The sequence below is a fragment of the Rattus norvegicus genome, chromosome 8 (assembly GCF_021556685.1).
Source record: "Rattus norvegicus strain SHRSP/BbbUtx chromosome 8, alternate assembly SHRSP_T2T, whole genome shotgun sequence".
Classification (NCBI taxonomy): domain Eukaryota; kingdom Metazoa; phylum Chordata; class Mammalia; order Rodentia; family Muridae; genus Rattus; species Rattus norvegicus.
In genome coordinates, this window is record NC_141541.1 from 71189376 (window position 1) to 71196817 (window position 7442).

General features: G+C 41.6%; 1 non-coding gene across 1 annotated transcript; it reads left to right on the forward strand.

The window, feature by feature from the left end:
- The first annotated feature begins 247 nt into the window (after positions 1–247).
- On the forward strand, positions 248–354 carry LOC120094554 (U6 spliceosomal RNA). The gene has a single exon (XR_015628276.1). It is a non-coding gene; the product is annotated as a U6 spliceosomal RNA (small nuclear RNA).
- Positions 355–7442: the final 7088 nt, after the last annotated feature.

The following is a 7442-nucleotide window of genomic DNA, read 5'->3' on the forward strand; positions in this document are numbered from 1 at the left end:
TCAATGTCTCTCAACAGCTGTTGTTCCTTTCTCATTCATATTTAAAACTTTTAAACTTAATAAACATAGTGTTGTTAAAGCTTGTCACCCAGCATAGCTACAGCCATTTTGTTTCCATACCTTCTAGTTATTTCAGATTGTTGCTGTAATATGCCTGCCAGTCATTGACACAGAGAAATGACTCAACTCAGAGCAAGGTCATGGTGACCACATACCCTGTTATGTACTATATATTATGAGTTCTGTTGTGCTCGCTTCGGCAGCACATATACTAAAATTGGAACGATACAGAGAAGATTAGCATGGCCCCTGTGCAAGGATGACACGCAAATTCGTGAAGCGTTCCATATTTTTAACAATAACTTTATGAAATTCATAGGCAAATGGATGGAACTGGAAAATATCATCCTGAGGGAGGTAACCCAATCACAGAAAAACACACATGGTATGCACTCATTGATAAGTGGCTATTAGCCCAAATGCTTGAATTACCCTAGATGCACAGAACACATGAAACCCAAGAAGGATGACCAAAATGTGAACGCTTCACTCCTTCTTTAAAAGTGGAACAAGAATAACCTTGGGAGGGAATAGGGAGGCAAAGTTTAGAAGAGAGGCAGAAGGAACACCCATTCAGAACCTGCCCCACATGTGGCCCATACATATACAGTCACCCAATTAGATAAGATGGATGAAGCAAAGAAGTGCAGGCCGACAGGAACCGGATGTTGATCTCTCCTGAGAGACACAGGCAGAATACAGCAAATACATAGGCGAATGCCAGCAGCAAACCACTGAACTGAGAACGGGACCCCCGTTGAAGGAATCTTAGAAAGGACTGAAAGAGCTTGAAGGGGCTTGAGACGCCATATGAACAACAATGCCAAGCAACCAGAGCTTCCAGGACTAAGCCACCATCCAAAGACTATACATGGACTGACCCTGGGCTCCAACCTCATAGGTAGCAATGAATAGCCTAGTAAGAGCACCAGTGGAAGGGGAAGCCCTTGGTCCTGCCAAGACTGAACCCCCAGTGAACGTGATTGTTGGGGGGGAGGGTGGTAATGGGGGGACGGTGGGGAGGGGAACACCCATACACAAGGGGAGGGGGAGGGGTTAAGGGGATGTTGGCTGTGAAACCGGGAAGGGGAATAACAATCAAAATGTAAATAAGAAATACTCAAGTTAATAAAGATGGGGAAAAAATGAGGTCTGTTAATCTTAAGAAATTCTACAACTATAAGCTTCACATATAGAACCCACCAAATTGAAGGTCAATATGAACTGATATATCTAAAGTGACTTGGGTCAGGGCTGACCACCAGCAGCACTTACACTACTTGAGAATGAGCTCATTGTGGTTGTTGTGGTTTTCGCTTTTATAAGCTGACATAGAAAAATGTTTGGGGCTGTAACCTCAGCCTCCAAATTCTGAACTATAGCCCTGATAGATCAGTCTTAGGGTGTGTGTCCAATAAACCATCCTGTCGGACTGAGATTAGTGTTCGTGTGTTTTGTGGGGTGACCTCTGCACCTCAACAGTATAATCGATCTCTGGCAAAGAGCTTGAAGTAATGGGGGTAGGGGCAGATTAGCAATGAATATCCCAAAAGCAAGAGACTTCAGTTTATAAAAATAACTAAATTATAATTATTAAATTCTCACCTGTATAGAAGAAGAGACACCGATGTTTGTTTTCTGCTCATAATGAGGCAATTTCAGCATTAGTAAAGGGTACCACAATCTCTGCTGGGTCTATTCTTGCTAATTGATGGAGTTTCATTTTTTCTTTCAGAATCAATTCAGAAACTGTTTCTGCATAGATCTTTCATTTTTTTATTTTGGTATGTGCTAAAACTATCCACTTTAAGTATATCTTCTCTCTGTATAAGAATTTCTGTGGGAGAATGAGTAGAGGGCAAAATAACCAAAATACAATCAAGCTTTGGATTCAGATGGGCCAGATGCACATCCTGTAATTTCTCTTCTACAAGAGACAATTCTCTTTTAGCCTCAGCTGATAATTTTCTTGGACCTTATTATCCTTTGAAATACATTACTTAGATCTTGAGTAGTTAGTTCAAAGATAGATCATAGCCAGTTAACATCTCCTAGCAATTTTTGAAAATCATTTAAAAGTTTGTAATTGATCTGTCCTGATTTGTACTTTCTGTGGTCAAATTTTCTGTTAACCTATCTTATATCCTAGATAATTGATAGAACCGTCTCTTTGTATTTTTTCAGGAGCAATTTGTAATCCTCGTCAAGGCAAAAGTCTCTATAATTCATCAAACATTTTTTTCTAAGGTATCTGCATTTGAATCAGCCAGTAAGTCCATGTGATGACCAATTTTAGGTTGAGGAAACTATTTACAAATTATTTCTAATGTCTGTTGAATGAAATATTGGCACAAAGTAGGACTGTTTGCACTGTTTAATATTCCTCGTGGCAAGAGTTTGCAATGATTACTCTTTATTGGACAACCATTGTTATAAGTAGGTACTAAGAAAGCAAACCTTTCCCTATCAGGCAAATGGATTGTGGAAAAGCAATCTTTTAAATAAATTACTATCATAAACCATGGCGTAGGTAATAAAGAAGGCAATGGGATTCCAGGCTGTAAAGAGCCCATTGATTGAATCAACTTATTTATGGCTCCTAAGTCTGTTAACATCCTCTATTTCCCTTATTTCTTTTTTTTTTTATATAACAAAAACAGATGTTTTAGTTAGGGTTTTACTGTTGTGAACAGATACCATGACCAGGACAAGTCTTATAAAGGACAACATTTAATTGGGGCTGGCTTACAGGTTCAGAGGTTCAGTCCATTTTCATCAGGACAGGAGCATGGCAGTGTCCAGGCAGGTATGGTGGAGGAGGAGCTGAAAGTTCTACATCTTCATCTGAAGGCTGCTAGCAGAATATTGACTTCCAGACAGCTAGGATGAGGGTCTTAAAGCTCACACCCACAGTGACAAACCTACTTCAACAAGGCCACACCTTCTAATAGTGCCACTCCCTGGGCCAAGCATATATAAACCATCACATTAGGGAGATTTCAACCAGTTGTTCTAGTACCTATAATTTTTCTTTTGTCATAGACCATTGATCCACCCATGCAGGCTTATCAGTTAGCCTTTTTAAAGGTAGGTTACTTGGTATTTTTGAAAACTAACACTTGTTGTGTCCTGTTTGTGGATGACCTGGACAGTCTGTGACTGCTTTTGATATTACCTTTTAATATTTTCTCAGAAGCATTCTTTATTTTATGGTTTGTTTCTGAGCTTGGAGGAATGTTAATCTGTGTTTTCTACTGTTAAAACAGATCATGTCCCCATAAATTCATGGTTATATTGGCCACATATGGCCTTAATTTTCCTATTTGTCTTTCTGGGCCTATACACGTGAGCCATCTTGCATTTTGTTTCACCTGTATAAAGTTCCAATCACTAGCAGCTGAATATTTACCTTCTGAGAAGCCAATCTAGATGCCAAGATTTGGGTGAACTTATTGTTATATCTGCTCCTATGTCTATTAAACTTTCGATTTCAATGCCATTTATTTGTATTTTTAGCTTTGGTCTCTGACCATTTATAGAAGTTTGCCAAAATACTTGTTTTCTGGTGTCTCCCAAACTTTTTTTTTTCATCTACTGAAGCTGTTCTGACCTTAATTATATCCAGAGCAGTATTGTTTTTAACCACATGCACTAAATCGTTTAATTGCTCTGGGGCTGAACTTCTCTAATTCTGACTGAGAATGACTGAATCAAATTTGATATCAGGGCCTTTATGGGAGGCTCTGTGAATTAGCCTGTGTCCACAGATTTGGGCCCTGATGGCAAAGTGTGACCTTACCTATCCCTTGTTGATCTGCATCCATCTGATGGCTTTTGCTGCACCTTCCATATATTCTTGAAGGCTGAGGCCTTCTTTTTGGATTATTTCTAGAAAAAAAAAAAAATAAACGTTGTTTCCAGGAACACCTTACCTACAATCTGTTCTCAAATGACCTTGATTACCAAAAAATTAAAACATGTGTCACTGTGGTTGGGGATTTAGCTCAGTGGTAGAGCGCTTGCCTAGCAAGCACAAGGCCCTGGGTTCGGTCCCCAGCTCCGAAAAAAAGAAAAAAGAGAAAAAGAAAAAAAAAAAACAAAACCAAAAACAACCGCCCCCCCCCAAAAAAACATGTGTCACTTTAATTTTTCTTAAGACAGTTAGAAATTTCTTCTTCTACCAGATTAGCATCATAACAGTGAGATCCAATATCGGCTGTATCTCTAATCCATTCATCTACTGGTGCTGATCTTGCCATTAAAGGCCTACCCACCCTTTTGCATTCTAAATTAGCATTTCCGAAGGCAAATGATTCAGTCAGTATTATTCTGACTTCTGAATCTGCTATTATTCTACTCACAGCTGAAGTCCATCAAAGTGGAAATTTCTGGTTTCTTTAGAGACTCGGTTATGTCATGTGATGATTTAATAGAGACTATCTTATGAGATGATAAGATGCTGAGAATAGACAGGTGTTTTTCTGGACACTGCCTGGAAAAGAGCATTTTTGCTGGAACCAACACTTGAGAGGACACTATGTTTGGAAAGGGCATAGGTATAACCCAACAGTGGACAGTGCTGTGGCGTTGGTTCGCCTTGCCACTCTTTGCTGGTCCTCCTTGGGCTTTGCTGACTCTGGCCTTACCTGACTACACTGTGGCATTGGTTTGATCACCCTGCCTTCTTCACTGATCACCGTTTGCCATGACTTCACAGAGAGAAACACACCAAAGAAGTACTTGTATATTCTGGTGTCTTCTTGCTTCATCCACGGACTCAGGCTGATTCGCGGAGCCTCACAGTTTCTTCTGGATCGAACCGCTGTTGCTGATTCATGAATGGTGTTTGCGAGTGGATCGAGCTACTGCTGCTGATTCCTGTGAACTGAACTGCTGATATCCTGACAACAAAGAATTATTTCTAAACAGGCCCTCTTCCTACTAACCTTGCCTTTCTACCACCTCTGGTGGGTAGTGGGCTAGAAGGGAGGTTAAAGCATCTGAAAACCCTTATTAAAGTAAGTTTTGAAAAATACAGCCTACAACCATGTAAGCCTATGGAAGACATCCTTGTTAAACCAACACAGCTGGGTTCCATCCTGAGCACCCCATAAAATGGCCAAGGTGATACACACCTATATCTTAGTGCTTATAAGTGGAGGCAGGAGGATCAGAAGTTCAAGGTCATCTTGAACCTCACTGTGGAGTTGAAACCAGCCTGGGCTATAATTCTATCTCAAATACTAGTAAAAATAATAAAAATTAATCAAAGTGCCAGTGCAATTGAGATACAGATTAATTTATGGTGGACATTCTGTGAAATCTTAAGCACTTTTAGCTCTTAAAAGAAGCCACTGGAAATTCTTAGGGTCAGGTCATAATTGCTGGAGTAAATGCATATTGTGTTTGCCTAGGAGGGTGTCCTGCCAAGTGTATCAAGGACTCTGCTAACTTGTTCCCTTCTCTGTCACCACTGCTTGGGCATGAACTACTACGTTTGGTTTGGTCTTGTTTATGCTTGGGATTGAATCCAGGGCCTTGCACCTGCTAAGCCAATGTTCTTCCTCTGAGCTAGATCTTTTGTCCCTCTGATACACAGGGTTGCTGTTTCCTGCTCTAACTTGTATTTATCTATTTATTCATAATATGAGACAATATGTTGTGAGTATCCCAGGCTGGCCTGGAACTCACTAGGTAGATGCGACTGGCTTCAAACTCTCCCCCCCCCCCCAGAGCTGGGGACTGAACCCAGGGCCTTGTGCTTGCCAGGCAAGGGCTCTATCACTGAGCCAAATCCCCAACCCCTGGCTTTAAACTCTTGATTCCCTGCTTACACCTCCCAAATGCTGGAGTTGCAGAAGTTTTCCAACCCACCTACTACTCTAAGGCTTTCTCTTTCTTTCTTCTTTCCCGTCTTCTATCCCTCATTTCTGCCCTTCCTTCTTGTAGGCCAGAGATGATTTCACAGCCTCAGGCATTCTAAGGAAATGGTCTACCACTGAGCTACAACTCTAACTCCATCTATATCATCGTTAGTGCTACTGTTAGAGGTGTTGTAAAGATAAGCATGTTGTTCAGGGGGATGGCCAATAATAGGAATTTGTGGTAATTCTGGTTTCTTCTTTCTTTTCTTTTCCTTTTTTCTTTCTTTCTCTTCTTTTTTTCTTTTTTTTCTTTCTTTCTTTCTTTTTTTTTTTTTTTGAGGCAAGGTCTCCTGTATCCCAGGTTCCAGCTAGCAAAGAAGAGTCTGTGTGTGTGTGTGTGTGTGTGTGTGGTGTGTGTGTAGGTGTGTAGGTGTGTGTGTGTGTGTGCGTGTGTGTGTGTGTGTTTTGGGGGAAGGGGGATGAGTGGGAATGTTTCAAAGAAGAATCAGACAAGTAAAGATGCAAAGAATGCTCTGGGACCTCACCAGCTGCCAGGAAGAAGCAGGCACCAGCAGATCTGCCTGGAAGAGGCTTAGATCAACTGAGGCAACAGGAAAGGACACCCTCCAACCTACTGAGCTGCCTGCAGGCTGTGCAGTATGCTCCAGGTTCCCAGATGGTGAGCTGTCACCCACGCTGGGGTGGCTTTGGTAATGCAGCTCTCTTTGAGTCATTTTTGATCTTGCAAGTAGCCCCAATAGAATTCAGGGTTCAACAAGTTAGGCTTGGTGGCATCCATACTTTTGTTTGTCATGGGATCCCTAGGGGTGGGTAGACATGAAATTTTGTTACACAACAGGCCTTCTTCACACTTCCTTCAACCTGCTCTTCCAACTGACTTCTTTGTCCCTCAAAGTAGAAATCTAGCCTAAAAATTGCTTCTTCTATGGAGCCTTCCTTCAGAGTGAGATGTGTGCCCTTATGAGAGGACTTGTTCTTGTGTTTTGTTTCCAGACAGGGTCTCATTGCATAGCCTTGGCTGACCTCACCGTAGAGTAGGGATTAACGGCATGTGTCACCATGCCTAGCTCCAGGGGTTTTGGGTATTCCTGTCAGAGCCAGTTTGTCTGGATTCTTCCTTCATTATCTTCCTCTCCTACTATGCTACCCAGCTTTCCATCGCTGTGACTAAATTCCTGAGCTCAACCACTTATAAGGGAGCAAGGTTTATGTAGACCCATGATCTCAGAGATTTTTCAATTTAGAGCCTGGTGACTCCTGTTGCTTGGGCCTGGGAAGAGTCAGTGTGGTGGGAGCAAGTGGTGAAGGAAACCTGCTCACCATGTGGTGGCCAGGGAGCAATGAGAGACAAGAGAGGACAAGGGTCCCAATATCCATTTCAAGGGTACACCTCGGGTGACCTAACTTTCTTTATGCCCCACCTCTCAAAGGTTCCACTGCCTCTCATTATCAAGTGAAGGCTCAGTCAATGTACATTAATAAGGCCAATTAATTAGT